The sequence below is a fragment of the Miscanthus floridulus genome, chromosome 3 (assembly GCF_019320115.1).
Source record: "Miscanthus floridulus cultivar M001 chromosome 3, ASM1932011v1, whole genome shotgun sequence".
NCBI classification, from domain to species: Eukaryota; Viridiplantae; Streptophyta; class Magnoliopsida; order Poales; family Poaceae; genus Miscanthus; species Miscanthus floridulus.
This window is the reverse complement of record NC_089582.1, coordinates 83,423,902-83,448,082: the sequence shown is the minus strand read 5'-3', so window position 1 is coordinate 83,448,082 and position 24,181 is coordinate 83,423,902. Positions and strand designations below refer to the sequence as shown.

The window sequence follows — 24,181 nt, the reverse complement described above, 5'->3', positions numbered from 1 at the left end:
GGTGTGTTCGACCTCTCTTTTGAACACAATTTTCCCCCATTTTTCTTTCATTTTGTGGCGGGATGGAGCGACGCTGCAAGACTGGGCCTGCTAAATGCGTCCCAATGCGGCAACAGACGACCTCCTTCTTCATCCATCCGCTCTGGCGTCCGCTGCATTTCATATTTCATCGATGACCGATGTACGTACAACCCAACCCTATCACTGCTCCTTCATGCCCCATTGGTGCTGTATCTTTTGTAGCAAGTTATTTTATCTTATTTGTGGCATGTTTCATTAAATTGATTTGAACAATCATTACCGTTTCATTGTTTGTTATAATTCGTGTGTTTTCAGTAGTAACACATGAGTCTTGAGTTGTATGTTTGACAAAGCACCACGTCATCGCAATCTTTAAAATTACTTTTGAAAGGCAATTTATCACAATCCATCCTTTTCTTTGTATGGACCTACTTCAAAAGGTGGCTTTGCCCCATATATTGCTAAAAGGCAAGCACATGATGGAAGTATGAAACTAAACACCATGCTGTGCTGCTCCAAAGTCATTGGAAGCAACGTGTGTTTCAATATATTTAGCCTCAATCAATTACACATATCCAGTCTTTAAGAAATAATATGTTCTCCATAGTTGTGTTTAATCAGAATCACAGGTCCCTCAATGTCCATGTGAAATATTTCTCCATCATGAACTACTTCATTCGAAAAAAAATAACATATCACATATTCGTAGTTCAACGAGTGCTCCCATCAGTATTCATGTGTTCAATACCTTGGAAGTAATAAACACAATACAGTAAATCCACAAAAAACTGCACAGCAATAGGTGTGCCCTGAGTTCAAACATTAGTCACAGCTGTCTACCTCCGGTGATCATTTATTGACTCAGTAAATCATCTGTGAAATGTACAAGCCCTGCTATCAAATTATGAATGCCTCTGAACTTTAGGTTTAGGTTTTTTTCTTTAGTTTTGTTCATCTATGTTTGAGTCTTATGTGTTTCAGTGATATTGCCATTTCAGTTAAAATTTCTGTTTGCAAAGTATTGCTCTAAGTTTATTTAGCAAATTCAATTTTCACTTTTCTCTAGGTTTAGTTTTTATATTTTTGTAATCTTCATTATTTTCGTTTTTGTTTCAGTTTTTTTTTTCATTGTTAGTGCTATTTCAATCTATTCTTCTCATTTTAGTTTTTAAATTCAATCAACAACAACAACATAGCCTTTCAGTCTCAAGCAAGTTGTGGTAGGCTAAGTTTTTAAGTTCAATCAGTTTCCATTTTCAATTATGGAATTCATTAATCTTTTTCAGCTATTGTTTTGAATTTCCAAATTTCTTTATTTTTGTAATTTGAGCTATCTTATCAAATTATTTTTCTTAGTTATCCAGAGTTGGCTCCTCTCAGTTTTATTTCAGTCTCAGTTCAATTTCAGTATTCTTTTAGTTTTCAACAGTTGGTTCCTCTCAGTTATGTTTTAGTGTCAGTTCCGTTTCAGTTATGTTTCAGTTATAAACAGTTTGTTCCTCTCAGTTTTGTTTTAGTCTCAGTTCAATTTAGTGCTATTTCAATATATTCTTCTCATTTTAGTTTTTAAATTCAATCAACAACAACAACATAGCCTTTCAGTCCCAAGCAAGTTGTGGTAGGCTAAGTTTTTAAATCTATTCTTCTCATTTTAGTTTTTAAATTCAATCAACAACAACAACATAGCCTTTCAGTCTCAAGCAAGTTGTGGTAGGCTAAGTTTTTAAATTCAATCCGTTTCCATTTTCAATTATGGATTTCATTAATCTTTTTCAGCTATTGTTTTGAATTTCCAAATTTCTTTATTTTTGTAATTTGAGCTATCTTATCAAATTATTTTTCTTAGTTATCAAGAGTTGGCTCCTCTCAGTTTTGTTTCAGTCTCAGTTCAATTTCAGTATTCTTTTAGTTTTCAGCAGTTGGTTCCTCTCAGTTATGTTTTAGTGTCAGTTCCGTTTCAGTTATAAACAGTTTGTTCCTCTCAGTTTTGTTTTAGTCTCAGTTCAATTTCAGTTTGCTTTCAGTTTTCAACAGCTATTTGTAATACCCAAAATACGTTTGTCTGTTAGGAAGCGCAAAGTGGTAAATAGTTAATTAGGAGCTTTAATGAGTGGCAAAAAACAATATTTTTATTCATTGCTCGAGTCGACAATCAGAGACCATAGATGCGTAGAGCTTGCCGAACGCATTCCATTTGACTACTTATACGCGTTGTTCTGAGTTCGGATCAACAAACTATGAGCCTCGGAAGATTGATCGAAGAAAAAAAGGTGAACAATAACTGCTACAGTGCCAAGGGTGGTCCTTAGCGTTGCTACAGTGCCAAGGGCGGTCCTTCTCCAATGACCTTTCCCGTCTCTTCCCCCACAAAACCTAATTCCTTCATCCCTTGAGCCGCCACCTCTCTTACGCATCGGAGAAAAACAAGAGAAGACCAAAAGGATGGAGAAGAGAGGAGACGGAGAGAGTTAGGGTTTGATCCTCGTTCATGGCTCGTATGCCTTCCTCCTCATAAATTGGTTGGTCATCTTCTTATCTTCTTGTTCCCTCTCAATTCCATGCTTCCCTTTGTTGTTCTTGATGGTGTTGCTACGGGTGGCGTAGATCGAGACGACGAGAGGAGTAACGGTGGGGATCACAGCAAGTAAGAAGTGAAAAATAGGAGATCAATCGTTGTGTTATCATCGTCACAGTTGCTGTTGGGGTAAGATCTTTGTTTCCCTACTGTTTTGATGTGAAACCCATGCTAGGGTTTACCGTATTCGGTCGATTAGTTGACGGGGTTAGTGTTATAATCTAGAATTTGGGCCCTGCAGTTTTTCAGATTGCGCAGTTGTGGGTTTGGTTCTGTTTAGGGCCAGTTTTATGTATCTAAAAATCATATAAAAATTATATTAAAGTATTATACTTGATTACCTTTCTTTTGGCGTTGAAATCACGTTTATAGCCCTTATGGTTGGGGACATATGGTCGTTGTTTGATGATGCTCTTGCGCTGTCAGAATTCTGGACAGTATTAGATGCATTTAGTTTTATCGTATTTAAAGTCCAGAACCTCGTGGAATGATCTAAATCAAAGTTGTGTGGAATTTCATAAGCTTTCCAGATTGTTAAACATCAAACATTTTCGATCATTATAGCTCCAGTTATGTGTGTTTTAGTCATCAGTTGTTGTTCTGCTATCAGAAAAGTATAGTTAGATTTTTGGCTTGTTATGAGTATCTTTCAGTCCTTAAAATCCAAAGATTATAACATGAAAGTTGTAGAATATTAGTTAATCTTTCCATATTGGTAAATTTTATATTTTTTGAGTTAGTATATCTCCAATTATGAATTTTAGAAGCTTGCTGTCCTGTTTTTGTCGTCAGAAAAGTTCAGTTAAGTTCAGGGGTTGTTTATGCTGTCTTTAAGATCCATATGATAGATTGTTTTATATAAAAGTTGTAGATAATGGTGTTCTACATCTTCTGTGTAGGTTTCATAATTTGTGAACATGTAATTTATCCACACCAAAAATGTGAAGCATGGTTGCTGCTGTTGGTGGGTTGTTTGGTCGTTGTTTCGAGGGAAACGATAGCGCAAGCCGTATGATTGCTTTATGTGTTATTTGTATGTGTTTGTATGAGTTTGTTTCTATCGGCCCCTCAATTTGTGAGTCCTAAGTGCATCCGTATTTGCGCTAGGATCACGCACAAATTCACATGAATGGTACACAAATATATAATAGAAGGTTTTGAGCTTTATTGATATCTAGAAATAAGGTTTTACAACAGTGGCCCAAAGAGGCACGGTCATAGACTACATATCTAGTAGAAGACTATGGCCGTGAAATGGCTTTATTGGTGGTACCTAGAGCGGGATTATTATACAGCGAAGCAGTGTCCTATTCCACAGGCAACTTGACCACGGTCGAAACCCTAGCCTCGATGTCATACTCCTACGAATGAATCTCCTAGCGGGAACTCTAATCCTTGTGGTACGCTTCTTCGTCGAAGTCATAGTCTTCTTTTGTGCCGAGGTCTGTGAGTCAACAACGGGTGAGTACATACGAACTCAGCAAGCGCTAACCATAGGGTGGAAATAAAAGTGTAGTGGTGATTATAATTAAGGGTTGGGTTCTAGCGGAGTATTACCATTTCCACTAGTACCCAGGTTAGCATCAATTTCGTTACCAGTTTCATTACACATAAAAGTAAAACTAATCATAGTATCACATCCTAGCATTTGCCCATTCTAAGGACATGGCTATCCGAATAGGTTTAAGTAACTCTACAGAGGTGTACAAATTTCCCCACACGATAGGTGCAACCTCATCCATGATAAATGGACGAAATAGACCTAACGAGACCTCGTACACGAATGTACACGACCTTAGATGTCCATATAACTCTACTACGGCTTCTCAGGGGTTGGAAACACAAAAACCGGGAAGATACCAAATCGCCCCCAATGTGATGATACCAAATCATCACAAAAGAAAAACATGGCTCGAACACGGCCAAGAAAATCAAGGGCTCGAATGCGACCAAAAACAAAAGCTTAACGTGGAAGATCACATAGCATCCATGCCAACCGAACCATGGAAGAAAACCTATCCCCTGCGTTGGCTCCTGATATTCCGTTGCCTACACCAACCTCCTAGTAGAAATTATACTTCTATCTAACGAGGTGTGAGATCAAGCCTATCCATATAGACATGTGGCTGTACGTAATAACTCACTAGGCAAGAGAGACTACGAACCGGTCCTTATGTGATCGAGGCGAGTATCTCCCAGAGGAATCCTCTCCAAGCATCCCTGCCATGGTAAACTACCTCCATAGTTTACCACCACTCGCCCCATGTCGGGGTTTGGTTTTAGGTTTAACAAATTTTAAATTCCATTATTATCCCTAAATCTATTCATAACGTGGAGCTCATAAAATAACAAGACAACCATTTACCTTAAGCATATCATATTAACCAAGCTCATATTCTAGGGTAATAATCATAGTCATGTTTTAGCGTTTTAGTGGTTTAAAGCAAGATGGTACTGAGGGGAGCTAGGACTTGCCTTCGTCGTTGTCACCTTCCGGCACGTCTACAAAATTCGGGTACTTGTCTTCCTGACGACTACCGTCGTCTGTCGGGCGTATCGATCGAAATAAGACTACTGCTAACCACAAAAGAAAGGACAAAAGCAAACATAGAACTATATGGTGGCACTAGGTGCAAATGATATGGTTGGATTTTAGATGAATTTTAGAGGTGGTTTCATGTAAAAAAGAGTTGGGGTTTAGAAGTCATATATTTTAGAAGTTTATCCTATAGTTATTTAACTAGGTGCAATTTTATATGCATTTCCTGGTGAATGAAATATGTGCAAACTACATGATTAATTTCCTTAATGCATCTAGTTTATTTACAAATTTTCTGAGAATTTTTTTGAGCTAGGAAGATGTATTTTTAACCCTCTGTGAACTGCGGTGGTGGGCGTGTTGTCCCATTGTCGCCGTTTACCTCCGCTGGCACCGGGGTGGCGCTGGCGGGCGTTGACGCGCGGCGTTACACCGTGTACGGCTGCCGGCTTTAGGTCGATGACGAAGTTGACGGGTGGGACCTGTGCGTCGGTGAGAGAGACGGGAGAAGGGAAGGGCGCAGGCGAGCTAGGCCGGGCGCTGGGCTACGGCCGCTGCTACGCCGGTTGGGCCGGCCCACGCGGGAAGAGAAGGAGAAGGGGAGGGGTGGAGTGGGCTGCTGCGGGACGAAAGGGGAGAGGGGGAGGAAATGAGCCCGTGGGGCTTTTTCTATTTCTATTTCCTTTTTCTTTTTCTCAGCTTAAGTATGCATATGTTTAAATGATTTTAAATTCAAATTTGAATGCATGAGTGCAAAAATGTACCACCATAAGTTTAACAAGCCAAGCAAACATTCACACACCAAGTTTCACACATCAAGTTTTATTTTCCTATGTTATTTTATTTGTAAAAATTACCTATATTGGTTATATATGTTAGCTCTTATGCAATTGTTTTAAAAAGTTTAAATTTTTAGTGTTTTTTAAACTAGGTCAAATTTTAGTGTGTTACAGTTTCTGAGGTAATGATGTTTGAACAGATGGTGTACTTCTGGATCATTCTTAGCTCATGTTCTTGCATCGTCTTTTGAGGCAAGTAAACGTAGCGGTGGTTGGTACAGCTTGACGTGTTGTTTATTCTACCTACACTTTATATCTTAACATTAATTTAACCAAGATGATATACCAAATTATGATTTCACTTATCCTTTAAAGTAATGTATGTATGACCTTAATTGTTGAATCTCATTTGAATATCATCGGAAGGTAAGTGATAATATGTTTTATTATTGTGGAGGTATATGACATATGTGGTAACTATTTACTTATCATCAGAAGGTAAGTGATATGTTTTATGATTGTGGAGGTACTAGTGGAAGGCGCGCGCCCTTGCGCGCGGTAGCTACCGGGCAGTTCGTACATAAAGGATTGCACAATAGCATAGGGTGAAGCCATATTTAATTTCATACGATACATCAGGCTGATAATGCATTTCGAAGCTGGCATCATAAGAAGCAATTGTAGGTTTCATGAGCAGCATGTCCTAATTTGCATTTAAAATCACGAGCTGTAAGCCATATTTAATTTCATACGATACATCAGGCTGCTAATGCATTTCGAAGCTAGCATCATAAGAAGCAGTTGTAGGTTTCATGAGCAGCATGTCCTAATTTGCATTTAAAATCACGGGCTGTAATAAGCACGGACCAAATGTAAACAAGACAGAACAAGGTGGGAGTTGATGCTCTTAAGCATTGTCTCTTGGCTATCGAAAAAGCAGGGAATCTAAGAAACAATCATTCTCTGATAGCCTACACCACACTCCCTTCAATAAAACCATTCTTTGGAATTGCACTTTGTAAAAATAAAAATAATTTTACAGGCTTCCTCAAGCAGAAATAATACGACAATTGAGAAGAGTGGTAGTAGATCTATGTATAGGAAACTAAACAGTGATGCAAGGTGGACATAATAAGATTGAAAACTAAGTATTTACTCATTTCATCAAACGGCCATAGCTATACCACACTATTGGCATTGACTCACTTATACTGTCATAAATACCACAGCAAAGTGCAGTGCAGTGCTTGTTTTTTTTATGGTGACACCTAATGCATCCATGTAGACATTTTATTGAACACCTTGAGGGCCGTTCACTAAACATACGACCTGCAGATCAATGCATATCAGTAGGAATGAAATGCATTTAGCGCAGGAGGGGTGAACCACAGATGAAGAATCAATATTGTAATGAGTGGAAATGCGTGCAAATAAGTGTACAAAAAAATATTAAGGATCAATGGTGCAATTCTACTGTAACTGACATATTCAGCATATGAAACAGAGATCAACTCAGAAATTATCTACCTGCATCTGTAATGAGCCAAATCCACCTTCTGAATCTAGAATACTTATCAAACCTTCTTATCCACCCACGATAGACGCAATAAGGGACTCCACATAAGAGATAGAATCTCTGCCAATTTTGTTAACCTACATTAGAAACAAAGATAGATTCACTAATTAATATGCCAAACACGGAAGAAAAATGTAACCCTATAGAGGAAGAATCTGGGTAACAGACTGAGGACATAACTGTTATGTCATAATAAGAGTGACTATTGGAGCATATAGGATTATTATGTCAGTGGCAGTTCAGAGGCCGCACATCCCAAGTCATAGGCAGCTGGCTTGCTTCTTGCTCGACAAATCAAGCATAGCAAATGTTCATCTTGCTAACCATAAATTAATAGTATATGTGTCGCCTTATAATATTTTACTAATCTTCAAAGCGCCGTGTTGCGAAGAACTTCTTGAGGATGCTGTAAGCATCAAAATAATGCTGAAACTGAAATCATATAGTCAATTCAAATATACCTGTTCAGGAATAATTGCAGAGGTACATTCTGGAAAATTGGAAGCAACTCCAAGTGAAGTACAACAATGCCGTGGACAACCTTCCGGGCCGAACATTATATTTCTGAAGATCTGTGGGTCCTAGGGAAAAAAAGGACTTATTATCAGCATAAAAGTTTAGGTACTTAGAAAAGATTTAAAGGACTATGAGAATCACAAAGCAGTATTAACTTACTGTAGTAAGATGCTGATGATAAAAGTAGAGTTTTTTAAGGCTTCCATGTTTGGAGAGTTGGCTCTCAAGCTCATCCACACATCCGCAGAATATGTTAACTGTAGTCAGATTGAAATGATTCTTAAAGAATTTTGATTCAAATTCAAGTATTTGAGTTCTTGCCAAAAGCACAATAACAGAGAACAAGAGCTACACAGATGGACTATTAGCACTTTAACTTTGACCTCATCATATGCTCCACCTGTAGATGTTATTAGCATAATAATTGCGATTGCTAAAACCACCATGTGCCTTTTCATTCACAGTTACAAGGTTGACATTAATTCTGCCATGAAACCCAAACATATATTGTGGCATGTGTAACATGAGGATGCAGTGTGGGGAGATGGAACGGCATCTTGAAAATCCACCAAGATAGCACGTTGAGTAAACATAGGAGTATATAATAGCGAGAATTCATGAGCAAGTGGTAATCTGTAATTTCTAAAATAACAAAATTGAACTAAGTGTACCAAAACAAATAAGCCATCCAGGTGACCTATTGTTTTATCCATCATAATATGATATTTTAATATTGTTTAGATAACTATGCATATATGGTATGAAATTAGCACAATAGTGTAGTACAACAAAGAAAGGTGTACTGATATATTCTTGTTTTTTCTATGAAATCAACATAACCAACATAACTACCTGAATGTAAATAGGGTGTTTCTCAGCACATCAAAACCTGAAAATTACAAACAACCTCATACTATTTGCATTTTTTGTATCGATATATAGGGCTGCATGCCCAATAGATATGTTGGTGCAATAACTTAGTGAACAATGGACAATAACAGAATATATAGTTTGAATCTTTCTCATGGAAAACAGGAAGAGTGCCAGGTTCCTCAAAATAACTTTTGTGATATAATGTTGGGAGGACTATTATTTTGAACAATAAAATCACTTCTGTGCAACAAAAAATTGTAATGGCCTATCAACACACACTAAAGTTTGCAAGAAGTACCTGCAGGTATGAATTGTTTTGTGTGGCTTCATACACTAAACAGAGTAGAAACTGAAGATTTGTAGCAAAAAGGTTTATTTCCAAATTGTCTGATTCTGAAGTATGTAGCATGAGCACCAGGCAGCATCCTGTTCACCACAAGAGAAATAGGAAGGCTCTCTAGAGCTATGGTTGCCAAGTACATGTAAAGGGTACATAATTGACAAATAATTTTGCTCGATATATTAAGGGCTCTGGCTGGAAACGTTATGCTGAACAAGGGAACCTGAAAACCGCATTATAGATGTTTCAGACATTTCGGTATTCAAAGTTGGATATACTGTACAAGGACTCACCAGTGACACGACTGCATTGGTAGAAATAATGAATCGAATTTAGTTTGTAGGTAGGCCACTTTCAGAAAAAGTAACCTAGAACAAATCATTAGCGAAGAAGAACAAATCATCAGTCAAAAATATTGGACGATGATATATCTCGCAACTATGAAGTAAAAAATATAGGAGCCTAATACATTTTGAGACTATGAATACTGAAGTGTGGTCAAAAGGGGGAAAAAAAGAATTTTGCTATGCGGACAGATAGAGTTCTGCTATGGGTTTGGTAGTGCCATTTTGGCAAAAGCAAAAGTTACAATCACAAATGCTAATCTGGCAGTGAATTTAGATGTTTGTGCGTGTATGCTCGTGCATATGTGTGACTTGCATAAGTAAGCACCAAAGTCAAAACAATCAGAGCTCCGAATCCGATAGGCTCTGCTCGCTACTCAGTGCGGTTTTCCCTATCAGGGATCGAGAGCAGAGCGCAGTCACCTTGAGATTGGAATTGGATTCCTCTATTCCTGATGTCTTCCTTCACTGAAATGAACAACCGTATGATACCCACCCTATAATAATACATTCTCGTTGGCTTGTGCGTGCACTCGTGTGGTACCTGGGGGGTTGATGAGTGTGGGTTAATCGCATGATGTGTACGGAGTATGTGATACTTGGAATAGAATGACAGCGGGGAGCGGGCAGCTGAAACATTTCAGGGTGACATTGCGGCTTGTCCGAGAAGCTGCTGCACTTTATAGAGTCAGGCAGTGTCTCCTGCACCATCACACTTGCAGCAGCCTGTCACGCTCAACCACAACAGACATAGCCTGTACAGACAGAATGGTCTACACAGTTAGCTGAACCTTTCCTAGAAAGGAGTAGAACGTCAGAGAAAGGGCCTTCGTACATAAAACTGAATTTTTGAAACTAAAATGATCAAATAACTTGTCGGTAAAGCATAACAGCTGCCTAGTTGTGGCATCTTTATGACGATATAGTAAACGATGTATCAATTTCTTTAAAGATTGATACATAAACCAAATACAACTCGTAATTAGAGTGATCTATTCCAAATATACTATTTGGTAATAACCACAAATAAAAGAGCAGAACATGTACAGAAAGATCACCAGTCAACCATAATCTAGTATGGTTAGCAAACCTATTTTAAGTAAAGGACAAAATTAAAGGTGATCAGATTGCTAAAATTTAAAACTGCAAAGTATGTTGTGACCCTTGAAAAGAACCAATATGTAATCAGTCTTGTGTAGCACTAAACAGCTAGGTTTCAAGTAATCGCATTATTAAGGCAAATTCACCAATGATTAAAAAAAAGCAGTACAATGAGGCACTAAAATTAGCATTCATGTTTCTGCAAAAACCAATTTGTGACAAAATAAGGACAACAACTGAATCTACAAGAAGACAACTTCCAAAGAAGTTTGTTCTAAGTATGTTAGAGCTAGCAGCATTTAACTTAGATAGCGATCTTAAGTTGAGTTATGTTCCCCTCATTGCTCCTTCGATCAAGTAAATTTTGTCTAGCTTTACAAAATCAAGCTAAAGACTACATATAGGTTACCTGGTTTGTTCAGTATTGATATCGGAAGCACATTGGACAGCCTATGCAGACCTGCCAAAATGTAATTAACCGATCAACTTTACCTGTTATTCTCATTCGTTAAGTTTTAAGAAAAATATGGAGGAACTGAACCTGTTCATCATAGAGGAAGATCAATATTTTGCCACAACGGGTCGCTGCACCTACTGATCAGCATGCACTAATTTAGGCATAGATAGAAAAAAACTGTAAAATTGGCTCGGCAATGGACAATGTAGGTAGTTTATTTTGGTAAACACAAATTATAGTACTAAAATAAATTAGGCACCGATAATTCTACACTCACAAAAGAGAAAAAGCGAAGATGAAGATGCGCTGAACTTATTGTAAGATGGAAAGGAAAGGAAAGAAGGCCAACTGACTGTGGTACTAAGACAAGAGCATGCAAATTAATCTACCAAAGGCGAATGCCTTCTAGGTCTCTCCACAACACCTCAAATTTAATTAGTGTTCGTGCTCAACAAAGATGCTATAACAACCTTATAGGAACTACCTACAAAGTCATAATCATATTGCTTCAGCAATTCCAGCTCTAAAAATATCTGCAAAAAGATGATTGTTCGATTTGTCATCAACAATCCAACATACAGGACATGCAACAGTGGGTGTCCCGATTCTGAAAGAGATGGTGACAGAAGAACCATAGAGCGCAGCAATAGGGACAAAATCCCCATCGCTACTCACTCCAACAGAAGCCAACAAAGAGGAGCACACAGGGGCGATGAGCGAACTCCCCAGATCCACAACATGCGCGCAGGGACCCGACGTTGCAGGGTGTCGGGTGCTAGAGCTACCGCCCCGGAGAGCGAGAGAGAGCGAGAAAGAGAGAACCAGACCGGCTCCAGCCCGCGGCGGTGTCAGTGGGGAACGGGCAGCCACGGCCGCGGGAACCGACGGTTCCTGCCCATGCTGCGCCGCGTCGTAGGGCGCCGTTCGCCGCGGGTCTGCCGCCGCCGCCGCCCTGCTCGGCCGCAGCGCTAGGGTTTCGCGGAGCATAGCAGCAGGCGCGAAACAGTGGGAGGAGGCAGCGCCGGGGGGCAGCAACGTCGGCGGCCACCGGCGGGGCCCGCTCGCTCGGCACAGTGGCCGGTGGCGGCCACCGGCGGGGCACGCGCGCGGCGCCGCGCCGCAGCCCGGGGGCGCCGTCGCTCCCCGCCAGCACCTGTCGCGGTGAGCCAGCAGTGGGGGGCCGGCCGGGATGACGCGAGGGGGGGAGGAGGAGGAGGGCGGTCGCAGCCACCGTCGTCGTGGCAGCGGGAGAAGAGGCGGACGCGGCAGAGGCGACGCCTGCGGGAGAAGGGGCGTCGGGGTCGGGAAGAAACGTTGGGGGAGGGGAAGAAGCGTCTGGAAGGAGAATTAGAAGTTGGGTATATATTTGGCTATCTAGATTCGGGCGAGAAGCTGTGGAAGCCGGAGAAGCTACGGAGAATGAGGAGAATCCGCTCCTAGCAATATCCGGCGGAAGCAATCTGAGCCACTCGTTGCGGGAATCGGACGGACGAAACAATTTTGGGTGACGTGGACGGTGGTTCCTTCGGGAAACCACCTCCAGCTTGTTTGGGTAAATATGACCTATGTGGTAAGTATTCTTGTAGTTGTATTATCTCATTGCATCATGTGCATTCTTGTCATGAGCATATGCATCGAGCCAGGTCGGTGAGAAAGTTATATGACTATTCCGGAGTGCTCTTGTGGATTATGTCGACCTATGGTCATGACCGTACCGGGACAGCATCGTACGTTGCCCGAGGAGGGGTACGATGCATGTTCATACCTTGTTGGGTATGAAAGCAGTGGACATTCATATGCATTGCATTTGCACTCTTTGACAATTAGGGCGTATTTGGATCCTTGGAATCGAATTCATTCTAATAATTACAATTTAGGCATGGATTAATTAAGCTAATATAGTTATATATGGAATATATTTGTATATTTCTTGTTAGGCATACAAGGGACATACTTATATGTTGTATTTCTATTGTAGGGAAGTGAGTCGAAGAGTGTGCTATAAATTGGAGAATAGAATTATAGCATAGTGATCTATAGAATCTATTTCCATCTCCCACCCTATAAATTTGAGATAGGCTTATCTGTGAGCTTGGGAAAGTTATGATTTTAATTCCTCCAAAATGAAGGGAACCAAACGGCCCCTTATTGGAATTGAAGTTTTATGTTGCCATGAAGTGGAGATGAGGAGTATTCTTTTTATTTATATGACGAGTATTGTTATATTCATTTGTGGTGGTGGTTTATTTATTATATATAATGCCCTTTATTTCCTTATAGAAATTACATTGGATAAATATTCTTATTATGAACCTTTATTTATTTATGACATGTATTCTTCTATGTTTAAATCAATGTCTAATGAACCTGTAGTTTGAATGACATGTTCAGACAATTTGCTTGCTGAGATTTATTCTCACCCCTCTTATCTTTCCAGGTGCTTGAATTGGATGCTTTGCTTGAAGGGATGGGATTAGCGGCACATCTCCACTATTTCACCACACTTTGAGATAATAATGATACTTCTGTCTTGTTGTAGTAAACTTAGAATTAGCTAGCTTGGTGACCATTTCTAGATAATAATAATAACATTTGTGTTGGAACCAATCTTAATCATACTTTTGTTCTCGTTGTTGCTTCCGCGTTTACTTTGTTGATGGGAGTTTGATGCCGATTTTTCACGTTCTGGCATGTGGAAAGGGAAGTTAGTGACATCCTAGGCTTTTATGGCGCCTGGGGTGTTACACTATTGTTTCAGTTTTTTTTCAGTTCATGTTCAGGTTTCATTATAGTTTCTGGTTTCATTACAGGTTTAGGTTTCACAACTTGTACTAGTGTACTATAGGAGTATATAATTTTGTTTATATTTATTTTAATTTCATTTATAGCTATTTTGGTTCTTTTCTTTTATCTTCCAGGTTTAGTCTTTTTATTTTAGTTTTGTAGTTTTCAGGTTCAGTTTTGCAATCATATTCAGGTTAAGTTTTCTTATTTTAGTCTATTTTTTTTTTGTTCTAGTTCAGTTTTTTAAGTATTAATCAATGTTCTTTGTAGATGTCAACTTCAAGGGAGAAATTGAATGGTGTAGGCAATTCGGATCACTCCAAGTTTATGGTTGTTCATCTAAGTTTGATGGAGAAGTTTCTTCAATTTTCTAAAAGCAAAGTACGCATATATTTTTTGCTATTAGCTCAATTCATGTTTTGTTCAATATTGTAAAGTTTTTTGTTTAATTCTTGTTTTTTTAGAAAGGGAAGTCAGATCATTTTTTGACTATTCAAGTAGATTCCATCAGTATATTTAGTTCAGTTGGTAGGTCCCTCCTTTTACCTGCTGTACTTGCTAAGTGTTTCTATCCTCCAGCTGCTTTTTTGGTCTCTTTTGTGTTTACTCTTTGATTCAAAATATGTGATATTTCTGTTCTGATTGCATGTAGCTTGTTGTTTTTCCATTCAGATGATAAAGCAAAGATGGCTGAAGACCTTACCTATGATGAGCTTGACCAGTACCCTTTTTTGGATAACAATCCAGTTATGTTTGAGCTGAGAGACAAGTCAGTGATCCCACAGCTGGGAGTGTATTGAAGAATCTGTGCCAGTTTAGACCGAAAGCCCTGCTTGCTGGTTTTGATCTAGAGCCGTTTAGTCTAGAATTCTACTAGGTCTCAAACCTGATGTTTTTCCCTAGCTATGTTCTTGTGGGATGTTTTGTGCTGTAGGATTTCGCGATTTCAATATTGTGATGCATACTATTTAGAAGTTGCTGTGATGGTCATGCAGCTTGCTATGAGAAAAGTTGTAATGTGCTACTTATATGGACCATCTGAAAATTCAAGAACTTGAAGCCCTTTGTTCAGTTATTTATTGAGGCTTTTCAAATTTAATTTTAAGTGTGCATGATTCTGCAAAGCTTACTGTTTTCCATGATGGCTACTTGGTACCTGGCTTCAATCGATATGACGGCTAATTTTTTTTCATTCCTTTTGTGGATGTCAAGGGTTTTTTTCCAGATGTAAATGAAGTGTTTTTAGTTTTCTGATAAATGAGAATCTTTTTTATCAACATATTCCCAGTGATGTCAAGGGTCTTTTTTTCCAGGTGTCAAGTTTCTGTGATTCAGCGTGCTGAAGCCCTTTTCAAATTACCATTTGATGGAGGCATGCCCCCAGTGAAGTTACATGGGGGTGAAACCCATCATGCTTTTCTGTTAGCTTTTTCATGCAACAATTAGGGGTATAATTTGCATGTACATGCACAATACTTACGATGCATTCATCCATAATATGTTACACACATAAAGCATATAACTTGCAACATGCATATATAATAACTTGCTCCAGATAGTTCAACGTAACTTGAACCAAGCAATATTATTTGTTACTATGAGCTTTTTCATGCGACCTGCATGCAACTATTAGTGGTATAATTTGCATGTACATGCGAAATACTTACGATGCATTCATCCATGATATGTTACACATAAAGCATATAACTTGCAATAGGCATATAGAATAACTTGCTCCAGATAGTTCAACGTAACTTGCACCAAGCAATATTATTTATTACATGGGGTGGAACCATTGGCGAATCTAGGATTTTAACTTTAGGTATGCTGTCAAAAAAAAAAATCATATATAATTCGGTAAATCCATTTTAGCAATTCAGTAATAATTGTAAATTTTACAACGTGATTTGGTATACATGCACTAAGTAACATGATAAGGCTTAAATTCAAGGATTAAGTTGAAACCATCTACTAAATACAATATAAATAGTTCAAAAGCCATACCAATAGTTTAAATATAGGCATAAAAGAGTACCAGAGGCTTACAATGCTATTTTTTATACTGTTTTATTCGACGCTTTCCAAGAAATATGAATGTCTTACTATATCTTCTTCATCAGCCAGATCAACCACTGGTCCACCACTGGTTCAACCTGATCAGGTGGAGGATTAGAAGGTTCAACTCGCTATGAATGTTACCAAATAGCTATGAATGTAGAAAATAATTTTCTAAAAAAGACGAAGAGCAAAGATTAAAATTTACCTAACCAAATAGCGAATGAAGATGATAAGTCCTGACTGGCGCAACCGTATATTCTGCAGACAGGGCGTGGGAATTAGACGGCGATCCTCCGATCCAGCATTCGGAGCATGGTGGAGGATGGCAGGGCACCAGGGGCCGTGGCCAACCGGGGCGTCACAGACTCACGTGTCAGGCGGCGACGCACGTGTTTCTCCGTGGCTCCCCGTCTGATCGATATTAGATTAGGAAATTCAAAGGGTCGTATACAGAGTTCCCTTGCCACATGGGCCGCGTCAGTGCATCATATGGGCCTCCCGTCATCACGTGATGGTGTCCACGTATGTTTTTTCTTTTTTAACAAATACATCGTATATACAATATAATAGTATATATACTACTGCTGGCCGGGTTTGCAGGGTATGCCGGTGCATACCCAACATACCCTGTGGCTACGCCACTGGGTGGAACCCATCATGTTTTTCTATGAGCTTTTTCATGCGACCTGCATGCAACTATTAGTGGTACAATTTGCATGTACATGCGATACTTACAATTCATTCATCCATAATATGTTACACATAAAGCATATAACTTGCAACAGGCACCTCTAGCCATTTATAACCTGCTAATTATGCAATATTACTAAATATTTGAACCATAATAAACACTGACAAGCACATGGGGTGGTATATGTCTGAACGGTGCAGGTGGCAATACAACTTTATTTAAGGTGATTTTGATGTTCAGTTCACAAATAAACAAAGGTTTTACACTATCTACAGCAACCTACAGTTTACTGAAACTGCAATTTTCCTACAATATACACAAAAAACACAAATCATGTACATTTAAACAAAGGTGATTTTACATATTGCTGATTTTTTGGTTGGTCAAAACACAAAAAAAACACAGGTTTTCCTACAATATACAGTACAGCTGCAGTTTTTTAGTAGGTTTTCTATGGGACTAGTTCAAAGTACCATTACTAAGACTTCTACAGCAAAGTCATGTACAGAAATTTTTACAAACAAACCTGCCTTTTTAGTGCAAGCTACATACCTATGAATGGTGTGCAGAGCATATTGTAGGCATTTGTCTAGTAAGTTGTATCAAGCGATATGCAATCGCTGTACAACTCAAAAGCCTTCCTTGCTTTGCCATCCACCCAGAACAGGTTTTCTACTCTGTCAAATTCATCTAGAGTATAATTGCAGTAGAACTCTGGATCTTCCTTTTTCAACTCTTCAAAGTACTCAAGTGTGGCCTTCATATCTTTGCCTCGGTACTCAGCTCTGTACTCAACTCGCAAGTTCTTCGTGTCACCTGCATAATTAAATTAATTACACAAAAGTTTGTTATATATCAATCGTAAATCATGCTTTTTTGCGCATACAATTTTAATTGATGCAAAATTATAAATATTTTGCTACTTCAGATTACCGTTTGTATATGGAAAGTTTTCAATACCACCATAAAGTTCAGCTATTATATTATCTGGTATGCTCTTGTTGTGGTAATGCAGCAGCCATGGAGGAACTTTATAAATTCTTTTTCCTCTTGCGGAATATCTCTATGTGATGATAGGTATTTTGTGAGTGAGAATTTCTTAACACACTCACGGTTATGTTCCTTTTCGAAATTAACAACTTCCCAATTCCCTGATGGCAACCTTCTAACAACCATTCGAGTCAGGCAATGCGTCATATCAACATAATCCCGACGCCTTTGTTTGACTATCTTCTCAGTTATGGGCCCATCCTCATCCTTCTTTGCTTCTTGTTCACACCAGCATTCTAACAAACAAATATGTACTTGCTCTTCATACCATCCTTCTTTGATTCTCAAGATGTGCCTACCCTGATCGAGAAACCTGCACGCCAAGCATAAGTGTTGTAGTAGTCTTTTGCAGCTGTTGAGGACTCAAAGCTCATTCCAAGAAAAGGCTCCAGTGGCGTAGATAGGACCTCTACACCTTCCTCAACATCAAATGCAGCAGCACTTGTTTGAGCTGTTGGAATAGTTTGCCCAGACTCTCCTTGAAAATCTCTGTTGCCTGCTGCAGTACTCTCAAATTGTGCTGAATTTGCACTCCCCTGAGGGTGCCTTCCACCATTTTCAGCTGCTGTACCACTTGGACCAACTAGACCTTCATTTTCCTGGTTACTTTCTACTATTGGAACCTCACTTTCTGTCATATTGTGTTGGTTGCTTTCAACTGCAGCATATTCAGAAGCTTCAATATTTATTGCTTCCAAATTTAGGTCAAATATCTCTTTAATAGGCATGGTTTCATGTAACAAAATAAAAATTGCCATAAATATAAGTTGCTGCACTATTTTTTTACTCGGCACATAATAAGATGGTAAATTGAAAGCATCTACTATAAGTTGTAAGAAGTTATATTCATATTCTAAAATTATTTCAGTACATAAGTTTTCAAAACTGAAACCAAAACAAACATAAATACTATTTATATTATTTAAAAAAAATATACTTCAGCAACAGTACAGCAAATTCAGATGATCATCAATATTTTTTACAGTAAATTCATTTGAACAAAAAATTAAAGTAAACAGCAAGTTCAGATAACTTTTGCCCTTAGATAGTAAAGAAATTAAACTAATGTGGGAGGTACAACAACTCAAAGCACCTAAAGAAATTAATATTCCTTTTCAAGTTTGTCATATTTTCAGATAAACACTTGCTAAAAATTTGTAGCAAGGTACAGTTAAATATAACGCCATTCCCAATATTGTATTATGTACACTAGACAAGGATTTGCGACAATGTAGAGCACCTGCATTATAATTTGTTACTATCTGCAACAAATAATATGGCATTTTAAGATTTACATAGATGTGTACACTTTTCTCTGAACATCAGGACCCATGGATGTAACCAAAAAAAGATGCAGCCATTGATTTTCCAGGTTTTATCACTACCAGGTTTGCCTGTTTCACTATTTTTTACAAGTATGGGCACCGTCACGGACTGAATCCTAATTTAGGCAATGAAATGCCATCCAGTTTCAGGAAGAACACCACCAACAGAACCAACACTGGTTTGCAACTCTATCAATTATTCAGTTGAGGTCCAATGCTTCCACCTAATATGGAACGATGTGGATGAAAACAAGCAAGTGAACCTTCAAATCCACACATCTAGACTGTATGCCAGCGACCAATCTAGATGCATACACAAAATCAAGGCCGAGAAAGGGACAAAGTTCGATTACAGTTCTAGGTAAAAATTAGGGAAGAGGAGATTACCTGCATTCATGAGTTTAGTGCGGAGAGGAGCAGCCAATCTGTGGGGAGGAGGACCAAATCGGCGGAGTGGAGGGGCAGATCCCGGATCGATGCAGTGGTGGTGGCGGCCGGTAGATCCGAGCGTGAAGGAGGTAGCGGCCGACAGACGGCGTACATGTGGCGGTCGGCAGCGGACGGGGGATTTGGGCGCTGCTAAAAATAGAAAGGAGCGGGGGTGGGATTCTGGGAGCTGCTGAAAATGGAAAGGAGCGTGAGGCTGGGGGTCGCACGCTTTTCAAGTGCGCGACGGGTCGCGGCGTATCCGCCTCCAAATAAGCGTTGGTTCACTCAGCGACTTCTAAATTTAGTAGTTTTATGTCCTGTTTGGTTCTTTAGTTTATGGACTAAAAATTTTAGTTTATTTTAGTTCATAAATTAAAAGTAGACTAAATTGATGTTTGATTCCTTGAATTAAAATGGAATAAAGTGGAGAGAAAGCAATAAATAAGAGGCATGGACGTCCCCAACACCTTTTAATCCATTTTAATCTAGTTTTGTGGACTAAAGGATTTTAGTTCACTTTTAGTCTAAGCATTTGACTATTTAGTCCAACTAAAGTGTAAATTTTAGTCAAAAATGCTTTAGGCCCTGTTTGGTTCTCTAGTCTATGGACTAAAAGTTTTAGTCCATGAACTAAAAGTGGACTAAAGTGGTGTTTGGTTTCTTAAACTAAAATGTACTAAAGTGGAGAGGGAGGGCAATAAATAAGAGGCATGGGTGTCCCCAACACCTTTTAGTCTATTTTAGTCCAGTTTTGTGGACTAAGGACTAAATGATTTTAGTCCACTTTTAGTCCAAGTATTTGGCTGTTTAGTCTAACTAAAGTGCAGATTTTAATCCAAAATGCTTTAGTCCATGGGAACCCAACACCCCTTTAGTCTTTTTAGTAACTTTTTTACTAAATATTTTAACTAAATATGACTAAATGGTATTTAGCCAACTAGTCACCCAAAGTTTACTAAAAGGAATCAAAAGTCCACCTGGACTGCCCCTCATAATTGCCCTGTCCCGAGCGCCAACCCTATCCCGTGGCCGGGCTTCACCCCTGCGCTCGCTGCTGCCTGCCCAGCCACCCGCCACACCACTTGCTCAGCCGCTCGCCGCACCACCTGCCCAGCCGCTCGCCGCACCCGCTCGAGACCGGGGCTCCAGGCACGCACGCGCGACGGAGCCCTTGGCGCCGCCACCGCCCGTGGCCGATGCTCACCATGCCGGCTGCACGCGCTGGGGATAGGACGGCGCCGGATCTCGCCGGAGCTTACCGGGCCGGCCGCGCGCGCTAGGGACGGGGCTCACCGGATCTCGCGCGTCGAGCTCATCTTGACCGGATCTCGCTGGAGCTCACCGGCAGGCAGGCACTTCTTCCTCCCCTTCTCTGTCGGTTAGTTCTCCTTCGTCCCCTTCCCCGCCGGCCAAATGCCAGGGGCAGGAGCTTAGGGGCATTTTTGTCATCCTAAACATGCACATGTCAAGTTTAGTCATAATTACTTCACCAAACCAAATGTTGCATGACTAAAATTTAGGAGGTAGTTTAGCTGACTAAATTTAGGAGCTGGGAACCAAACCAGCCCTAAATTAGGCGGTGTCGGCGGACTGCTTGCTTCCCACCACCCTGGTGGGTGGGTAGGCGCCCCCGTGTCAACTGCCCTTGGTGGTTGTTGGCTGACTAGCTACTCAAGCGGCCGTGGGTGGCACGTCGGTCTGCCCTGGTTGTTGGGCCCACCCTTGGTGTTCAAGGTCGTCAGGGGAGGAGGGCATGAGCTATGATAATATCTTGTGGCGTGGTTGGGAGCGCCATGGTGTGCAGTAGGTTTGTTGTGTTGCGAAGGCATTGTGCTCGTCTATGAGTTTTGGTGGCTGTGAGTGGGGGCTGCTTGCACTAATACAAAAAAATTTACGAGACTGCTCCTTTGATTTATGGAGGCAAGCAAAAAAATATGGTTTGTCTCCTAAAATATACAACGGTTTTTTATGACAGACAGACCATTTTTGGAGGCACCTATACTGCCATGCCGAGCTATTCTCGCTAATAGGCATGTTGGGGAAGGAGGATGCTCAATTTGTCAGAATGGAGCACAAGACATCAAGCACATGATCTTCACATGTGACCGAGCCAAGCAAGTCTGGTGCTCGCTTGGTATGTGGGAAAAGATCCAGCACCGCTTGGAAACGGACCGATCAGGCTCGGTGATCCTGGAGGAAATTATCAGAAGAGACGAGTAGATAGATGTGCTTGATGTGGGATTTGCACAATTAATCCTGACTGCCAGCTGGTATATTTGGTGGGAAAGACGACAAATTGTTCATGGAAAGACCGTCCAAAGGCCTTCAAGGTCAGCCATGGCAATTGTGGCATTAACTAAGAATTACAAAGCAACAATGAAGAAAGGATCAAAACTAAGACAGGGATGGAAGAAACCTCCGGAAGGAAAGGTTATGGTCAATGTTGATGTAGCCTTCAATGAAGATGAGGGATGTGGAAGCGTGGGTGCTATTATTAGAGACGGCTCGGGAGGGCCATTAGCAGCTGCTCATAGCTTCATGCCTCATCTAATGGATGAACCTATGGTGGAGGTGTATTCCTTAAAGGAAGGTTTGATGCTCGCACAACACATTGGATGTAATCGATTGATCGTCCAATCAGATTATATGGAGGTGGTACAAACAATGAAGAATGGAGGATTCTCAGCGAATTCAGCAGCAGCACTGTATGATGAATGTAATATTATATGGAGCGCTTTTGAGGATATATCTATTGAGCATTGCAGTAGGGAGGTAAATCAGCTAGCAAAAAGAGATATGCAATATAAGCAAACTTGTACTTGGGTCGATGAACCTCCTAGCTTTATTCTAGATCTCTTGACAAATGATGTAACAAATTTGAATGAATAAAGTCTGCTAGTTTGGTTTCAAAAAAACAAACTGCAGCCTCTATAAATCAATTAATTAACAAGGGTGGACATCTTAAAATGTCTGTCTCTAAAAATAGAGGCCACTTTCAGAGGCAGGCCTCTTGTCGCATCCGACCTAGTTTTGAATTTGGCACATGTGCATGTTAGTGGGATATTGTGGAGGATTTAGTCGCACCTTGGTTTTTAATCGTGGGTTAGATCAACGTATAATGCTTCTAGAGTCCTTCCTATTATCCTTAGGAACCCATTTGCGCAAATCAAGAACAAAAGTGTAAGTGGGTGTTGCGGGGTCAGAACCGCAGCAAGCATTATTGTTCGAGTCGGTGTCAGAGTACGTGTCTCCAGTGGCTCGGGTGGACTCAAGAACATAAGAATCACAAAGAGGATGCAACGGTTTATCCTGGTTCGGGCCAATCGATGCCCTACGTCTAGCAGCTGATGATCCTTATACTCAAGAGCACCCAAAATCGAGGGGTTACATCAGAGTGTATAGGAGGTACAGAGATATTTGGTAGGGGGTTAGCTCGGTGCTAATCCAGAGGTTGCCTCGCCGTCAGTGGAGTCTTCCCCTCGTTGGAGAGGAGGAAGACGACGGGTGCGGTGGAGGAGCTCTCAGTGCCCCTCTCTCGGTTGCTCTGCTCTCGGTGCTGAGCAAGAGCAAATCAATGAGGAATGGAATGATCTATCTTGGATCGTCCTCCCCCTCTAGGATCCGACCTTATCCCTTATATATTGAGATAGGTCGGGTACATGGTAGTTTGGGACTTGAGCCTATGGTCTACATGTGCTAGAGTCTAGGAGGGTCTTGTAGGGGCGCTCTATGGGCCATGGCGATGTTGTGGAGCTGAAGTAGCCCTAGACGTTGTCCGGCTGGCCTATTCTAACATGCTAAGTGTTAGCCTGTGTCGGCTTGGAGTGGCCTCCCCCAAGTGTGCCTTCTAGAGTCTTCTTGGTGGCGAGGGAGGTCGGCTCGAGGAGCTAACACATAGGTCTAGAAGCCTCCAAGCCCCTGGTGGTCGAGGAGGAGCTTGTCTTCTTGTGTCACGCCCCGCGTGTGACCCTATCGAGGGAGCGGCTGGCGAAGCCATGCCCAAGGTGCAGCATTGGGGAGCCCCCAAGCCTTGATGGTGCGGGGCGTGTCTTCTTGCGCTTGGGCCTCGGCTAGCGTCGTAGGCCGGGTAGGAGCCAAGGATCAGGCTCGGGCTTCGCGTTGATTAGGAGCCTGAGGCACAGGCAAGCCCCCGCACCATAAGTGGAGGCCGCAGCATGCTTAGGCTTGGCCAAGTTTCTTGGTTTGAGGGTGCACATAAGTGTACCCAATGGGTATAGCCCCTAAGCCCCCAAGCAATCCTGGAGGGGTCGGTTGGAGGGGTCTCTTAGGCAAAGAACCACTAATCCTATGACTTAATGTACCCATATGTTAGGATCTCGTCAGGAGCCTCAAGCCCTTCATGGCCTCACTTGGCCTAGTTCGTGATGGCGATGAAGGGCGGAATTCAATCCTCTAGTGATCGAGCTAGCCACGGCGGGGGTGGTGGCTTGTCAATAGAATATGCTCGGCAGTCCACCGAGGGGTATCCTGTGATGGTAGATTTGTCGGTGGGGGTGTGCGTAATCAGGAACTAGATGGTGACACAAGGCACAGAGATAGTGATTTAGACAGGTTCGGGCCGTCTGATCGACGTAATACCCTACGTCATGTGTCTTTGGTGTATTGTATTGATCTGGATGACCAAGTAGCTTGATGTAGCCTATCTACTAGGGGACCCCTACCTCTCCTTATATACTCTAGAGGAGGTAGGGTTACAAGTAAA

General features: G+C 40.9%; 1 long non-coding RNA gene across 4 annotated transcripts; it reads right to left on the bottom strand.

The window, feature by feature from the left end:
* Positions 1 to 6,452: 6,452 nt before the first annotated feature.
* Positions 6,453 to 19,626, bottom strand: LOC136541839 (uncharacterized). Of its 4 annotated transcripts, XR_010780504.1 has the most exons (12): positions 19,417 to 19,626; positions 16,169 to 17,470; positions 15,952 to 16,058; positions 11,206 to 11,258; positions 11,074 to 11,124; positions 9,987 to 10,318; positions 9,513 to 9,587; positions 8,457 to 9,442; positions 8,166 to 8,263; positions 7,952 to 8,062; positions 7,442 to 7,567; positions 6,453 to 7,243 (listed from the first exon to the last, which is right to left on the bottom strand). It is a non-coding gene; the product is annotated as an uncharacterized lncRNA (long non-coding RNA). The 4 variants fall into 4 exon arrangements; XR_010780506.1 differs by having other exon boundaries at positions 7,952 to 8,071; positions 9,178 to 9,442; positions 9,513 to 10,318; XR_010780505.1 differs by lacking the exons at positions 11,206 to 11,258; positions 15,952 to 16,058; positions 16,169 to 17,470; positions 19,417 to 19,626 and adding an exon at positions 11,949 to 15,664 and having other exon boundaries at positions 9,513 to 10,318.
* Between the last annotated feature and the right edge of the window lie 4,555 nt (positions 19,627 to 24,181).